The sequence below is a fragment of the Pelodiscus sinensis genome, chromosome 2, assembly GCF_049634645.1.
Source record: "Pelodiscus sinensis isolate JC-2024 chromosome 2, ASM4963464v1, whole genome shotgun sequence".
Lineage (NCBI taxonomy): Eukaryota > Metazoa > Chordata > Testudines > Trionychidae > Pelodiscus > Pelodiscus sinensis.
Genome location: NC_134712.1, coordinates 184,723,122 through 184,739,692, shown reverse-complemented (window position 1 = coordinate 184,739,692; position 16,571 = coordinate 184,723,122). Strand labels below are relative to the sequence as shown.

At 46.8% G+C, this 16,571-nt stretch overlaps 1 long non-coding RNA gene across 1 annotated transcript; it reads left to right on the top strand.

The window, feature by feature from the left end:
* The first annotated feature begins 1,544 nt into the window (after positions 1-1,544).
* Positions 1,545-7,295, top strand: LOC142827297 (uncharacterized). The gene is made up of 3 exons (XR_012901951.1): positions 1,545-2,007; positions 2,366-2,432; positions 7,045-7,295. It is a non-coding gene; the product is annotated as an uncharacterized LOC142827297 (long non-coding RNA).
* The last annotated feature ends 9,276 nt before the right edge of the window (positions 7,296-16,571 follow it).

Below are 16,571 nucleotides of genomic sequence, written 5' to 3'. Positions count from 1 at the left end.
GCTTATGCTTTTCATTTGGAAATGCACATCCAACGTCAACGTGGCCCAGCTGTCTGCTGTTTTTTGTCAGAGGGAAAGTCATCCACAAGGCCTGGACAGCGCTGTAAGGTGCTACAGCCTTATGGCACTGGGATGGTGAGCTGGTCAGTTCCCATAAGCTGAGCAGGAATGGTGCCTGGTGGAGGGAAAACTGCGGTGCTGATGAGTCTAATGGCCTCATACAGCGTGAGCATAGGGAGGCTAATCCACCCCTCAGCTAAGCTCTGGACTGGGGGGGAGAAAGCTATTTCTATTCTGTTTGTGACCCACCCTTGCAGGTCTCTGGGAAGGGGGGCTTAGCACCCTCTTACATGCTGCCCCCCACACCATAGGTCCTGCCGCCACAGAGCATGGAGCTCCTCTGTCCCCCAGGCATCCTTTCTGACCAGCTTGGCTGAAGCTCTTGCATTCAGGTTCCATGGGCCCTAGTGCTCAGTGCATCCTTGGGGCTTAACTCCTTCCTGCCCATGCTGTGGCCAGGGGACAGGAGGCTGCTGGGTTATATCAGTGGCCAGCAGTAGCTTAAAGGTGTTAGTTGCCTTTCTACACTGTGTGGGAAGGAAGGGGAAACGTGCCTTTTGCCATTGGTGAGTGGGAGGAGTAAGGGAGAAGGAAGAGATCACCTCTGGAAAAACACAGGCCAGGTCATCCCTACTCCCACCCTCACCCCCATCCCCATTCCACTGGAAGCAGCTACCATTCTTACTGTCCTGCACAGTGACAAAAGGCTGCTGCTGGCCGCATTCTCATGTGAACCCCGACAAATCTGGGGAGGGGGCCTGTGACCCGGTGTGCCTCACAATTGTTGCCTCACAATCCGTTGAGACTAGGGATGTAAAATCCCCTTTAATTGGTTAACCAATTCAATGTAATGTTCGGGGGATGGACAGAGAGACCTGAAGCCTGTCCGTGGGGGGCCCTGCCCAGGGTGGGTGGGAGCTGTTGCAGCCCCCACTGGTTAACCAGAACCAGTAAGCATCGCCCATTAAAGGTAATGCTTACTGGTTAGCTGGTTAACCATTCACGTCTTTACTTGAGAAGATGCAGCACCAGATACCAGGAGAGTTGGGTTTATGTCAGAGGCCTAGCCTGGCATGGAAGATGGAGAGCACTGGGCAGAGAAGGTTGGGCCAGGTCAAGTCAGTCAGTCAGTCATCCCCATCCCCATGTGAGAGAGGTATATGAGAGTTTGTGTCACTTCTCCACATGCAAACCTTAAAGTTAAGAAGGTAAATAAAAGACTGCAGTTATACAGTATGGCTGTGTCTACACTGGCACCCTTTTCCGGAAATGCTTAAAACCGAACAGTTTTCCGTTATAAGTATTTCCGGAAAAGCGCATCTACATTGGCAGGACGCTTTTCCAGAAAAGCACTTTTTCCGGAAAAGCACTTTTTCCGGAAAAGCGTCCGTGGCCAATGTAGACGCGCTTTTCCGGAAAAAAGCCTTGATCGTCATTTTCGCAATCGGGGCTTTTTTGCGGAAAAGACTACTGTGCTGTCTACACTGGCCCTTTTCCAGAACAGTTTTTCCGGAAAAGGACTTTTGCCCGAACGGGAGCAGCATAGTTTTTCCGGAAAAGCATTGACAATTTTACAGTAGATCGTCATTGCTTTTCCGGAAAAGCAAGCGGCCAGTGTAGACAGCTTTCAAGTTATTCCGGAAAAGCGGTTGCTTTTCCGGAATAAGAGGCCCAGTGTAGACACAGCCTATTTCTTTTTAACAAGGGCTCAGTCGACTTGATATTAATTTGAACATTTGTACTGTATAATTCCAAATGATTTGCATTGAGCTCACTTGATACCAGTTTCACCAATTGATACCAATTTCACCACATCCCCTCTTCAGCAAAGGAACATAAGAACATAGGAACGGCCATCCTGGGTCAGACCATAGGTCCATCTAGTCCAGTATCCTGTCTGCCGACAGTGGCCAATGCCAGATGCCCCACAGGGAGTGAACACAACAGGTAATCATCACTTGATTCCTCTCCTGTCATCCATCTCCAAACAAACAGAGGCTAGGGACACCATTCCTACCCATCAATCGACCATTAATGGACTTAACCTCCATAAATCTATCTAAATTTTTTTTTACTCCTGTTAAAGTCCTAGTCTTCACAATATCCTCTGGCACGGAAAATACTGTCAATTTACAAATTGAGCATTAATGATGTTTTACATGTGCAATTTGTGTGTGCAGAAATTACACTGCACAAAAATTAAACCCATGTGTGATTAGCACTCAAACAAATAGAAGCCACATTGACACACCTTGGGTCAACATTTGGGGAGAGTTCTAGGTTCCCTAATTATCTCTGTTCTCAGGATATCGACCTAGGGGAGGTTTGAGAGGAGTGGATCGAGATATGAACACATCCTCTTAGTGCTTCAGGTCAGTGAAACTTTCTTTACATTTTGAAAATATCTGTTTTCTCACAAATAACCTTATACCATGTTCTTTATGAAACACATGAAGTTGCCCACACTGTGTCTGGGGCTGAACAAATTCAGTTTATGAGGAACAGATTGCTGTTTTCATGCTACTCACCACGGGGCAACGTGTTCAATTTAATTCAAGTCCAAAAAAGGTAACTAATACTATATTTGTCCAGATCTCTTAAAACCTATTCCAAGATAGAGCTACATCCAAGATCCATCCTCAAATCCATTATGTGAGAATGAGGGGTACTCTGCAATACATTCTACCTATCTGTGCAATTTCAGTCTCCGGGATGAATAATCCTATGAAGTGTTGAGTGCCTTCTACAGGGTACAGAACACTCCAGACTTCACCTAGTAGGATCAGGCTCTGTCTTTACAAAGTAACAGGAACATTAGAAGTGTCATACTGAAATGGCCCAGTGATCCACTTTGGTATCTTGTCTCTGACAATGACCAGTGTTGGGCCTTTCAGAGGAAGATGCAAAACAGCTAGAGGACACCATCTAATTGTGCAATGCCCTACTAAATGGGGACTTCTTTCTGAAGCGCTTAGGTGAGTTAACAGTTAATAATGATAAAGCAAGGGCCAGATTTGTAAAGGTATTTAGGTATCTAAAGGTGTAGGCATCTAGTAGCATTTTTCAAAAATGTCTAAGTGACTAACTTCCAAATGAGTTAGGCAAATCCCACTAGATGCCTATCTGCAGGCATCCAAGTAATTTAGAAAATGTTACCTAAAAATCTCATCCTGCCCTTTAGGAAGTCAATGGCAAGAAAACTAGACTCCCATTGACATCAATGGGAGAAGGCTCTAGCCTGGAATTGTAAAGGTACAATGCTTTTCAGAAAGTCTAGAGATGAGCAGGGACTGAAACCTTGGCTCTAAATCCTAAAATGATGGAAAAGTTATGATTGGAGGAGTAGATTTGCTGCTGGCATTTGATCCAATGAGTGAGTGAGCCAGATCTTGGACTCAAATTCCTCTGAACTTGGGAGGGAAAATTTACATTTGGATCCAGAGCCAAACTTTACAGCATGGGGCCCCTCTCAACAAACCCTGAGACAGAGGCCAGAAAATGCTGATGGTAAAAGCAGATATGGTGTTAGTGAGCTCCCCAAGCAGCTCTTCATACCATGCAAGTCTGGCCAGGAGTGCAGCACTCCTCAGACAGTGGTTGCTTCAGTAGAATGTGTATTTTAAAACCTCAGGTTTGCTTAATTGTATTTCTATCAAGTGAGAATTGTCCTTATACGCTGGCACTGTGCAGCTAAGGTAAGTATTATAAAGGCGCCCATGAGGAAGTGTCTGTGGTAAGCGGCCTCTTTTGCAAAAGCCGAAGATAACACACATTTTTATGGTGCCACAGCACAATGATATTCAGTTGTGACTGCAGAACTTCCTGTAATCCCTGTCTAGGGCTGGAACTGCAATAGCACTTTCTGAGCAGCTTCTGCAAAGTTGGTTTTTAGAGCCGTGCTTCAATCTTAAACTGGCTCCTGCTTATCTAGTGTTTGCAACGCACCCCGTTGGCTCTTGCCAGTTCTTTTCTGTCATCAGTCCTTTCTCACCTGGCAGACTACATTGCCAGTCTATAATTGGCATCTATTGGCATAAGTGCTCACTCTGAGTTTGCTCTGGGACTCAAGTGCACACAGAAACAAAATTGGGGCTACTTGGCACTCACTGACCACACTGGTGGCCAGCGCGTGGGCTACACTCAATCTGCTCTTCAGCTGAGCCCCAGAGCTGGCTTCTGGTCAACTGTTCAGCAGGCAGGAGGAATGCAGCAGCTGGAAGGCAGAGGGAGGAATGAGCGGGCAGGCGCTGGAAGTCTCGAATGAGAAGGCGGAACAGGGGAGGGAAGAGGCCGAGAGAGAGCAGGGCCTTGGAGCAGGGAAAGGGCCTCAGAGCTGAGGGGGTGCACCAACCAGGAAAAATACAAGTCAACATCTGTGTCTTTTGGTACAAGTAGGTGGCCAGTAAGTAGTTAACTAATCCTAAGGCCAGGTCTACACTAGACCCAGCAGCTTGGCTTAAAGTACACAACTCCAGCTATGTAGACTATGTAGCTGGAGTCAGTTTTGCCCCCATAGTGAGAGGCCAACAGAAGTATGATTTAGTGAGTCGATAGCAGCAACAGCAGCGGTGATCTTCCATTTAATGCAGCTGAGGCCTGAGTGTGCTGCATTTAATATGATTTTCATTTGTTCATCAGCATCAACGGTGCCACACTGGGAATAGCGTTTGCTGCTGCAGAGCCATCCCAGAGAATGTTCCACGTATAACGATGAAGAATTTTGCACTCTTTTACCTGAGGCTCTCAATGTGTTTGATAAACAATGATGAATTGCCAGTGGTTCCAAAACTTTTTACTAGTGATCCACCCACTGCATTTTATGACCCACCAGAATCGATCTACACCTTCCCCGCTGGCACCAAGACTACAGTCCCAGTCTAGTGTAGAGGGGAGACTCCAGAAAGGGGGAGGAAGGAGCCTGCTTGACCACAGTTTCCCATCTGTAAAATGCGGGTATTAATTCCCACCTTACAGGAGTGAGTATGATTTAATTCAGTGTTTCCCAATTGGTGGGACCTGACCCACCAGCGTAGTGGGAAGATTGTGTTGCCAGGGCCAAACTCGAGTGACATTGCAATCCCAGCTCACAATGCTCAGAGAGGGGGAACCAGGCCGAGCCCTGTGGGACTTGTGCCATCATTCTGGGGTAAGTGCAGGGCAGGCTCTTCAGCATCACCCCCATCTACAAGGCCTTCCCTTTTCACTGGCCTGGATGAAGTGTGCATTTGCCTGAGGCCCAGTAAAGCAGTGTTTCTAAAAGTGGTCCACAGCTCCACTCTGAAAAAAATGCCACTGTGCCGCTCTAGTTTATTTACTGGTGTCACAGCCATAGAGCCTCACAGCTCCCATTGGCTCCAGTTTGCCCTTTGCAGTCAAGGGGAACCACAGAAAGTAGCGGCTCAGGACACTTTGCTAGCACCCTAGACTGCTCGCTGGGTGCACAAACCTCTGTTCAAGTCCTTAAAGTGTGTACATGCTCCCCCCGCCCCTTACCCAAATCCAAATTAAGTATTTGCTTGGCTTCTAGAATGAGCCCAGAAGCCCAAGCTAAAGCTGCTCTCGGCTTGACCCTGCCCAAGGGGCTAGTGCTCATTGAATATGGGTGGGCAATAATTTTTGATGTGGGTTACTCCAAGAATTTGGTAAGTGGTCAAAGGCCACACTCTTACATAATCTTAATGGAGGAGGTGTGGGGTCTGGGAGGGAGGTTGGGTACAGAAGAGAGCTTGGGGTAAGGGATTGGGCTGCAGGAGGCGGTGTGGAGTCTGGGAGGGAGTTTAGGTGAAGGAAGGGATTGTGACCTGGGATGGGGGATTTGGGTGCAGGAGGGAGTGCAGGCTCTGGGAGGGAGTATGAGTGCAGGGTTCTGACCTGGAGGAGGGAAGCAGGGGAGAGGGGCAGAGTCTGAGAGGGGAATGTGTGTGGGAGGGGTTGCAGGAGTTTGGGTTGTGACTTGGGGCAGGGGATTAGGGTGCAGGGTCTGGGAGGGGGTATGGATGGAGCAGCGGAAATGCAGAGGATCTGAATTGTGACAGGGCAGTGGTGCAGGAGGGGGGCCGAAGCTTGGGGGGAAAGATGGGAGTGCGGTACCAGGTGCAAGCTCTGGCCGAGAGGCACTTACATAGGGAGCTCCTGGCCAGCAGCCTACTCAGACAAGCTCCTTGCCTGCTGCGCTCCTACACGCCGCTCAGAGAGGCCAATGGTGGGGGCCCTGTACTCTCTACACATCACATGCTCTCTGGAGAGGGGGGCTCCTGCGTGCTGGCCGCACCACCAGCATGGCCCAAGCAGATTGCATTGGCCAGTTTGCGGCCAGTGGGAGCTACGAGGTTGTGCTGGGAGCAGGGAAAGTGCATGGAGCCCTCTCAGAGGTGTGTGTCACACAGAGAGCACATGGCCCTTACCACTGGCCACTTTAAGCAGCCTGCAAGAGTGTGAAAGGTAGGGAGTGGGTCGGAGGTTTGGGAATAGGGTGGAGTGGGGTCTGGGCAGGGGCAGGAAGATATGGAGCCATGCCCTGGGCTAAGGATGGTACAGGGAGGAGAGACGTGGTGGGGTGGTCACATGGCTAGTGTCCCCCTGTGTCCCTCCCCTGCATTCACTACTGCAGATGAGCCCTTGGCCTCACCCACGACTGAACCTCTGAGACAAGGCAGCAGAGTAGCCTCCTTAGCCACAGGAGAACGAAGGAACACTACAGGCTACTCCTGTGAGTAAATGTTCACCAACAGGCGAAAGTGCTATATTTTCTAGTCCTAACTGCAGACAATTTACAGACAAAGGGATAAGAGAAACCAATGCAAGACCTTTAAATAATAATATTACACATATGTCCAGCTTGATTCCTTTCCTCTCTGAAACATCCATCTTTCTCATTCCCATCACCTGATGCTCCTTTTGTTTTCATTCTGTTCTACTACACATAGCAGAATGTCTCTGAATTTTCTCATGTTCTCTTCTAATCCCTTATTTTTCCACTGGCAGGTAACACTATTCAATCATCAACTGCGAAAATGTCAAGTACCGAAGAGGGAACTTAGTCTAAATTTTTCATCTGCAACAAGGTAGAGATGAAAGGGCTTCTGGTAATGATTACCTGGTTGGCACCAAAAGTATTTGAATTGCAATGTTTGTGTCAGGTCCATTGCAGCAAAGCCGGAGAAAGTAAACAGTGATCTAATATTCGTATTATGGCTTTTTTCTTTATTCATCTGGAAACACTTTGGCTACGTCTAGACTGGCATGATTTTCCGCAAATGCTTTTAACGGAAAAGTTTTTCCATTAAAAGCATTTGCGGAAAAGAGCGTCTAGATTGGCACGGACGCTTTTGCGCAAAAGCACTTTTTGCGGAAAAGCATTCGTGCAAATCTAGACGCGGTTTTGTGCAAGAAAGCCCCGATTGCCATTTTCGCCATCGGGGCTTTTTTGCACAAAACAGTTTTTAGCTGTCTACACTGGCCCTCTTGTGCAAAAGCATTTGCGCAAGAGGGCTTTTTCCCGAGCGGGAGCAGCATAGTATTTGCGCAAGAACACTGACAATCTTACATTAGATTGTCAGTGTTCTTGCGCAAATTCAAGCGGCCAGTGTAGACAGCTGGCAAGTTTTTCCACAAAAGCAGCTGCTTTTGCGGAAAAACTTGCCAGTCTAGACACAGCCTTTATGTGCAGTAACATTACAATGGCTGTGCCAAAGGCTTACTAGAGGTTTAACAATGGGGCTGTGTCTACACTGGGCCACTTATTCTGGAAAAGCGTCCTGCCAATGTAGATGCGCTTTTTCCAGAAATATTTATAATGGAAAACTGTTCCGTTTTAAGCATTTCCGGAAAAGGGGGCCAGTATAGACGTAGTCTGGGTGTAACAAAATTAGCCTGGGAGAGCAGTACTGGTGTCTGAAAGCATGGGTGAGACCAACCTGGATGTGAGTAGCTGCACTGCAAAATCAAATCTGAGTTAATGTGTGTTCACTCATACTGCACTCCCTGTGTGTGCCACTAGAATCTTGAGGGGTATATCCCATAGGGTTTTGTGCTTCTGTGAGCTGAACCAGGAGCTATTTATTGTGCCTACCATGCTCCTTCTGGGTCAATTGGCTGCACAGTGCCCCTTACTCTGGGTGTAACCATCTAACCCAGAATTGATTTACAATAAATAAACTAGTTGTTTATTTCAAGTTAACAATCTAAAATTTCTGAAAGAATGATATACAACTGTTACAGTAGAAGCAGTTTGTTAATTGTTCTACCAGTGTCAGACTTTAAGGAGGATCAGAAATGGTAAAAAGGTAAAGTAGTTGTTTTTTTTAATACAGACTGTAATAAATATCCAAAAGGGAAAGCCAGTGGGGATAGGATAAAAACATAAGGAGTAAATACACCAAAGAACAAGAGTAGAGAAATCAGAGAATGAGAGAAAAGAGGGAAAGGATGTTCAAGAAGGAAGGACAAGAAACAGAAATGTAGAAAAGAAAGCAATGTGAAGTCAGAACAGAGACTGTACATTAAATAGAAGGCATGAAACTCATGCTGTTGTAATGTCACACTGACAGCTGTAAATTATTCCCTAATTTGTGATGGAGATTACCAACAAAAGAAATTGGAGTTGACTTTGAAGTCTGTCTTATTTTTTTCATCCAAAACAATAGTAACCTCAAAGGAAAAAAAAGATAAAATAAGTTGAATGCGTATGTTGGGCAAATACATGAAATCAAATAGCAAATACCAGCTTGTATCATACTGGGACTCGGCCTCACCATGAAAGCTCAAGTTAAGGAATTATTGAAGTAATTCTTCTTTCACTATGACTTCAGCAGGCTCGCTTGACTTCCTCATGAACTTCCTTCCCCCTTTCCAGGACAAACTCTCTCACTTTCTTTTCACAGGCTTTCTTACCTTATTAAAACTTTGGGCTATATCTCTGGTAGCACTCACTCCCCTCCCCCCCAAAGTTATGCAGTTTTGCGGCTTTCTCATCAGGTGTGATATAATGTTTCATGACAAGTAGGCCCCTCAACCCTACACAATTTGAAGAAATCAGATTGTACAGAGATGTAGGTCTTATCTACACTTTAAAGAATTTGCTGGTATAATGGTAGAGCTATATCGGCAAACCACCTAGGGGAGACTTTTTGTGACAGTATAATTGTGTCTACACTAGAGTTTTGCTGGCATAGTTATGTGGGTCATGGCTGAGGGGAAACCCCCCCCCCCATACTCCTGATGCACAGAGCTGCAAAACTTTTAAGTATGGACTAGGTTATACACTGGTAGGCTCCTTCAATTAGATTTCATAGGAACAGATTCTTTACGGGAGAAACACACGTAGAGGGCTGGGGTTGTTGAAGTTGCAGGGGATGCAACAAACACCCAGTCAACCCTTCACCCAAACTGGTCTTCTGCAGCAACTTCCATCCCTACTTGTACCCAACTGGAGAATTCCCAGATTAATTTAGCCATCCAGACTCAATGGGGCAAAACAAAGGGTGAGATTTTGTACACCTGTAGGTAGAACACTTACTGAGTTTGAGATAGTCAACGCTGAAAGAAACACAGCTCATTTGTTTCCTAGACACATTCAATGCATGGACATAGAAGAAGACAGACATGAAACTATAGCTCAGAAATGCCTCTTAATAGAAGACAGGTAGTGTTACAGGTCGAACCTCCCTGGCATCCTCCGGACCTGACCGGTCCAAAGGAGGGAATTTGCCGGACCATGGGAGGTCGACCCCTCTGCCAGGCTCCCCTGCCCCTGAGACACTGGGCTCCCAGCTCCTCGGCCAGCCCCGAGGCTGCTGGGGCTCCACTGCCCCAAGGCTGCCAGACCCCACAGCCCTGAGGCCACCGGAGTTGCTTCAGGGCCACGGGGGCTCTGCTGTTCCAGGCCACTGGGGCTCCGGTGCTGGAGCTCCACTGCTGTGGGCCACAGGACTTCCACTGCTCTGGTGCTCTGCTGCTCTGGAGCACCAGGGCTCCGCTGCTCTGGTGCTACCGAAGTTCCGCTGCTTTGGGCCACTGGAGCGCTGGTGCTGAAGCGCCACTGTTCCCAAAGACTGGAGCTCCACTGCCAAGTGAGCTAGGCCACCAGAGGCCCACTGCTCTAGGGTTCTGCTGCTCTGGAGTGCCAGGGCGCTGCTGTTCCGGGGCACCCAGGCTCCACTACTCCGGAGCTTCCAGGGCTCCACTGTCCTGTGGCTACTGAGGCTCAGCTACCCAGAGCTGCGTCTCTCTGATCCAGCAACATCCTTGGTCCTGCCAGATCATGGATGTTGCCAGACCAGAGAGTCCCGGACCAAAGAGGTTCAACCCATATTTCTCTCTATCTAATTTAAAGTGATCATGCCTTCTAAATTATGTACAAAGGACCTGATTGTTGGTAACACTAAGGACTATTATACTATTCTAGCATTGTGAAAATAGCATAAAAGGAGTGCCAATCATATTCATCCCTACTTTAATAACTCTTTATATTGTCAGTGGTGTAAAAAAGCCTAAGAGTCAGGTCCAGTGATTAAATGGATAATTTCTCCAACAATAAAAGGCAATGACAAAACATGACTCTCAGGACAATTATTATTTCACTCCTTGTTAAGGATTCAATTTCAGTCTCAACTGCTTCCAACTCCTACATTATTCCATCACACGGAATGCTTCAGACCCTAAACACTCAATAACCATGTGCAGTCACCACAGATCTTGAAGTACCTGTAAGACTTAAGGAGCATGAACTTCCTTTTAGAGAGGAACAACTGTGCTCTTGTAAATAGGTCTTTAAAAGCCCTCTATCATAGATGACATCAGTTTCTCTGAGATCCTGGTCAGATGAGTCAGTATACCATCATGGCTGTATGCTACATTCCTGAATGAGTATCAGGCTAGACATAACTTGTTTCTGCATAATGGTAATGGGGCTTGAGAAGTTTAGTTTCTAAAGATCTGCTTTTCACAGATTAGATTTAGAGAAATGCATGATGAAGATTAGACACTTTCAGATTAGATTTAGGGATATGCATGATCAAGCCCCACACTTCCTCACAGCTTCCATTAGTTTAGGACGGTGGTGACATTGAAGGAAAGGTTTTGCATATTGTGTTAGGATTGTTTAGATTCCTTGATAACTGTAGAGGACTGCAGAGACTCTGTAATCAACATTCAACTTACTAGAGGCCTAAAATAAAGGACAATTTGGTTGACAAATAATACAAATACAGTCTAGCTTGCCCTTGGAACCACTGGGTACATTTTGAGCATCCACCTTAAAATACCCCGAAATTTTCCAGAATAAGTTGGTTCAATATTTTTAATCACTTCATCTAGGCTGACATTTGTGTTGGTTCTTTGTTCAGCTGCAAAACAGTAGACTGTAAAGAATATATAAACATTTTTAGCCAGTGTTTTAAAAAGGTTCCCAAGAGCTTCAGGATATTACCCCCAACTCAGATAACATGGTAATGGATGCAGTACAAGAGACTGAAGAGGATAGAAGAGAATTCTTCAGACTCTTTGTTGCTGCAAATTGGGATTGGATTCTTCGTCAAATAAGCTTATTGTAAGATTATTGGTATTTCCTGCTTCTGGTCCTGCCAGAAATATTGCAAAACAAATTTTCTGGTATTTCAACATTTTTATTATCATTGTTAGGGATCCTAATATGGAAATATTAAAAGAAGAAGAAGAAGAAGAAGAAGAAGAAAAACTCAAAGAACCTCAGTTAGGTTTGGAGTGAGTCTGGATGACAGTTACATAGGGATTATACAGTGTATAAGCATGAGTGCTTTAAAGTATAATGTTGATTTTAATAACATTTAAAACTTTGCTACATAAAGTGACTTTCAGGAGTTTTGGCTGTGTGCAGAAAGCATCAGTAAGATAAATCTTGAAGATAATGTAATTGTTGTTTCCTCTGATTCATTCAGGGATTGATAATACACTGATCACCTCCTTTTGATGGATGATTACACACAGCAGATAAGCATAGTGCTATAAGAAGTCCAAACACTTTGCATTAGTCCTTTATAATCCTTTGCAATTACTGTAACCTTTTGTAAATGCCATTGCTCAAGGCTGCGCATGTTTTTACAGAGATATATGAATTATTAGTAACAAATCCAAACTAGTAGACATGATTATGAAAAGGAGAAAAGCTTGTATTTTAAGAGAGGGTATCATGGGGTGCCTTACTCCGTGTCTCTTCCCCACTGTGGGTCCTCTCTTTCCCCGGCCTGGTTACTACCCGACAGGCCTGGGAGCCTGGGCCCTATTCCGCACGCCCAATAGCCTAGTCACCGTTCCGCAGGCCCAGAGGCCTAGTCAGTGTAGGTCAGCTCTGAGTCCAGGAGCTATGAGGAAGGGGAAGGGGGAGGGGAGCCCAGGCCCTCCCTCTCCTCCGGGCCCCAGCCCAGGGTCCTATCAGTGGTGGGCGGTTCCCACCACTGGCTCGGCAGGGAATTCTCCCCAAAATGAGGAGAGCCTACCGGGACACCTCTGGTTCCCCTCCCTGGGCTGCTTCCTACCCCATCACCCTGGATAACGTAGGCCCCACCTGCCTGTGCAGACCTAGCGGAGATTGTGGTGTTGGCGGGTATGGCGGCAGCAGCGGGTCCAGCAACAGGTGTGGCAATGGTGTAAGTTGCAGTGTCGGTCGCTGGTGCATCAGCAGCTGGTGCAGCGACAACGGCTAGGTTGGCTGCACCTTGTAGCCAGTGGAACGGCCAAGCTCGGCTCGGTGATTGTAGCGGCAGAGTTGGCCGGTCCGGCGACTCTGGCAGTGGCAACTGTGGCTCTAGTGCTCAGACAGTAGCTCCTTCCCCTCCGGTGGTCAGCCCCAACTGAGCAGCTCTGTGGGCTTTTATACCTGGGCTGCACTGGGAGCATGCCCAGCAGGGCCACGGGGGAGGGGTGTATTCCACCCAATAGGCGTGCTCCACTCCCCCTTGTTCAGTGTGGGGTGGGCAGGCCTCATCACAGGGGGTTAAAACTCTGCACTGCCTGATATATTTTTGAAGTTATCACAATTGCAGGGCCACTGATGGTGGCAGGCAAAAGGGGCAGCTGCCCCAGTGCCCAGAGATATAAAGAGTCCAGGGTGGAAGCAGCTGGAGCCATGGGCCTTTAAGATCACTGCTGGAGCACAGAGTGACACAAGTCAGACAGCACTGAAGGGCTGACTAGGAGAGGTAAGCCCCAACCCCCCATTTTCCACCTGAGACCCTAACCCTTCCAAGGTCCCAGAACTTACCCCCTCCCCACCTTGCCCAGGGATCTGGAAATTCTGTCAGCATCTCTGCACTGTGATGATGTAGGTTACAATCCAGATCAGTGAGAGGTTGTGTCACTGCCTGCTCCAGGTGCTTCACAATGCTTCGCTGGGAAAGCTCCCAGTCTGGGACAATCCGGCTACGACTACGCTGCAGGCTTCTTGCGCAAGAAGCTTTTTGCAGAAGAGAGCTTCTGCAATAACTTCTTGCTCAAAAGCGCATCCACACTGCAAAAGCGCATCAGAAAAGCAATGCGCTTTTCTGCAAGAGAGTGTCCAGACTTCATGGACACCCTCTCACCAGAAAGCTATGATGGCCATTCACAGAATGGCCACCAGGGCACCTGTGCTTCTTTCGATAGGCTGTTTTTACACAAAAAACTCCTGCTGCCCTTCCACACACACCTTTTTGCTCAACAACTCTTTTGCTCAATAATCCCTCTGTTCTGTCAATTCATGGTAAATTTTCTTGCGCAAAAATGTAATTGAGGTGTGGACGCTTCCCAAGTTTGTGCACAAAAATAGCTGGTTTTTGTGCAAAAACTCTGCAGTGTAGATGTAGCCTCTTAGTCTACCAGCATGTTCAGCCTAATTTCAACGAGTATCTATAATGCCTTATAAATACATACAGATCATAGTGATTTTAATCACCAGTGTACCATTAGAGTAATATTAAATATAATCAGTAGTGTCAATATTATCATCACTTGAGATTCAACCCTCCCTACCCCCAGCTTTATAGACCAGTAAACCTTTGCAATATATTGTTTGAAAAGTATAACCCAGACCAAACTTCCCTCTCCTGCTGGCTGTAGGATGCTATGCTGTCTTCCCCCACTTGTTAGTACACATGAACTTCCCTAATCCAGGTGTCCCTGATATGGGAACCCGTATGGTTCGGATCCTAGCAGAGGGAGAAGGAAGCAGCTCTGCGCACTGCTGTCCCCCTACACCCCAGCTAGAGGAATGGCTACACAGCAAAGTACTCGTCAGGAATTTGTTTTCCCTCCACTGCTCCCATAGTGGCAGGGGGTGGTGCCTAGCTGCGGCAGGGAGTGCGGAGCCACATGTTCCCCCTGGGAGCATGGCACCAGGTAAGCACCCCACCCTCGTTCTCCTCACACTCCTATTCCCCTTGTGTACCCTCCCTTCCCCCCAGACCCCGCACCCCATCCCTGGCCTGGACACCTATTCCTGATTAGAGTTGTGTGGAGGATAGACGTTCCACTTCACAAAGAGGTTTGATATTTCAGAATTTGACTTTGAAAATTTTCAAAATGATCTATGTAGAAGTCCGAAAAAAATCATCAAGACTTTTTTAAAAAATTGTTATTTAATATGCAATACAACTTACAATTTTTCAACATGAGAATATGGTTGAAAATGCCAAATGTTTCATTTTGACAATGTAAAAACAGGATTGTTTGACCTTGTCAGGAGTTTTTTTACCCAGTTTCCTTCTGAAATAAAATTCTGGCAAAATCAGCCTATTTGGACCAGACAACATACTTAGATGGAATATAGCTCTATTGAGGTACGTCTACACTACAGAAAAGATTAAAGCTGCTGCTCTTGATTTTCCAGGGTTCAAATTAGCGGGTCTCATGAAGACACGCTACACTCTGGTCAACGTAGCTGAAGTTGCAAATCCTAATTCGACTTTATCCCATAGTGTAGACATACCCTCTAAGTATCGCCAATCAGTTATTGTACAACACACATTGATTTTAGGAAGTTTCATGGTAAACACTTATGCCATCACTACCTCATCATGAACAGGGTCTTATGTAGGTGCAGTTGTACAGACCTCAGCTTTGCATCAATGACTCTGGTTAACATACTGTAATAAGATTCTTAACCTGAGTGAAGCTATCCCTACCCAAAAGCTAATTCAAATAGTGGCTTAGTGGGGAAACATAGCAACTTCTCAGTGTCAGTGGGATGACTTTGGGCTGAAAGTCTCATGGCACTTTTAATACAGTTGAAACAATGATGTGGTGTCTTCGTGAAACTTCAGAAATGGGGATACTACAAATTCATTTCTTTGAATGAGATTTGTGTAGAAGTTTGGCAGGCACATGTTAAGAATAAAATGGTACAAGAGAGTTGGGCTAGAGGAGAGAAACCCTTTGTCCTGTGTGGTTTTTACATGGGCTCCTAAAATTATATAAAGCTTCAGCTGCCACTGCAGTAAAAAATTATCCAGGAATACTAGTGATGTTTTGTTTTGTTTTAATAGATGGGCCTGAGTGATGTGAGGCATTAAGTTTGTTTTACAGGTTGCAATTCCTTAAACTGGGACTCTTTGGTCCAGCAACATATATGGCCAGGCACAGATGTTGCAGGACCAGAAAGCTGCAACGAAGGGCCAGCAGTAGGGAGCCCAGTGGAGTCAACAGGGCAGCAACTGCCTGCAGCAAGTTCCTAGCAGGATCACCCAGCGCACAGCAGCAGGGCTGCCCAGTGGGGTTGGGAGACCCATCATCTGACTGCCTGGCAGGACTGGGAGCTGCAGGAGTGGTGCCTGGGGGAGCCAAGAGCTCTGGCATACGGCTGCTGGGGGACAGGCGGGGGAGGCGGGGGGAGGGGGAGTCCTGGCACAAGGCTGCCTGGGGGGTTGGCAGGGCAGTGGAGCCTACAGTAGGTGGGGAGCCAGCCAGGACGACAGCAGAATGGTCCGGCAAAATCCCTCATCTGGGACCAGTCAGGTCCTGAGGGTGCTGGAGCAGAGAGGTCCAACCTGTATTTTAACTATTTGGATTAAGGCTAAGGAAGAAATTGGTCTCATATCTGGGTTAAATGCTTATTTATTATTATTATTAGAAAATATACCCTGTGTTGCTGGTGTCTTTAATTCAACTAATTTTGGGGTTTTTTTGGAAAATAAAATTAAAATTAAATCATTACTCTGGGGTGGTGCTGGAGATGAGGGGTACAGTTTGCAGGCTGCCCTGGGAAGAGAAGATGACCCCAGCCCTCTCTTACCACATCAGCTTGGGGCCAGGTGAGAAGCACCTCTCTATGGCCACTGCAGATCCAGTGGGGACAGCTGGGGGAGGGATGCATGTCCTCAAGCTGAGACAGGTCCAAGGTGGTTTGCCCCCTGTGTTCCCCTGCCAGATTGAGGAATGGAGCAAACTGTACACTTGCTCCTCACTCCTTGACATAGAGGAACAGCCAGCAGTTCCCCCTGCCCATTCCTCCTAAAGGGCACCTAAAGGTAGGAGTCTCAGGGCTGGGGCAGTCCATGAAGGGA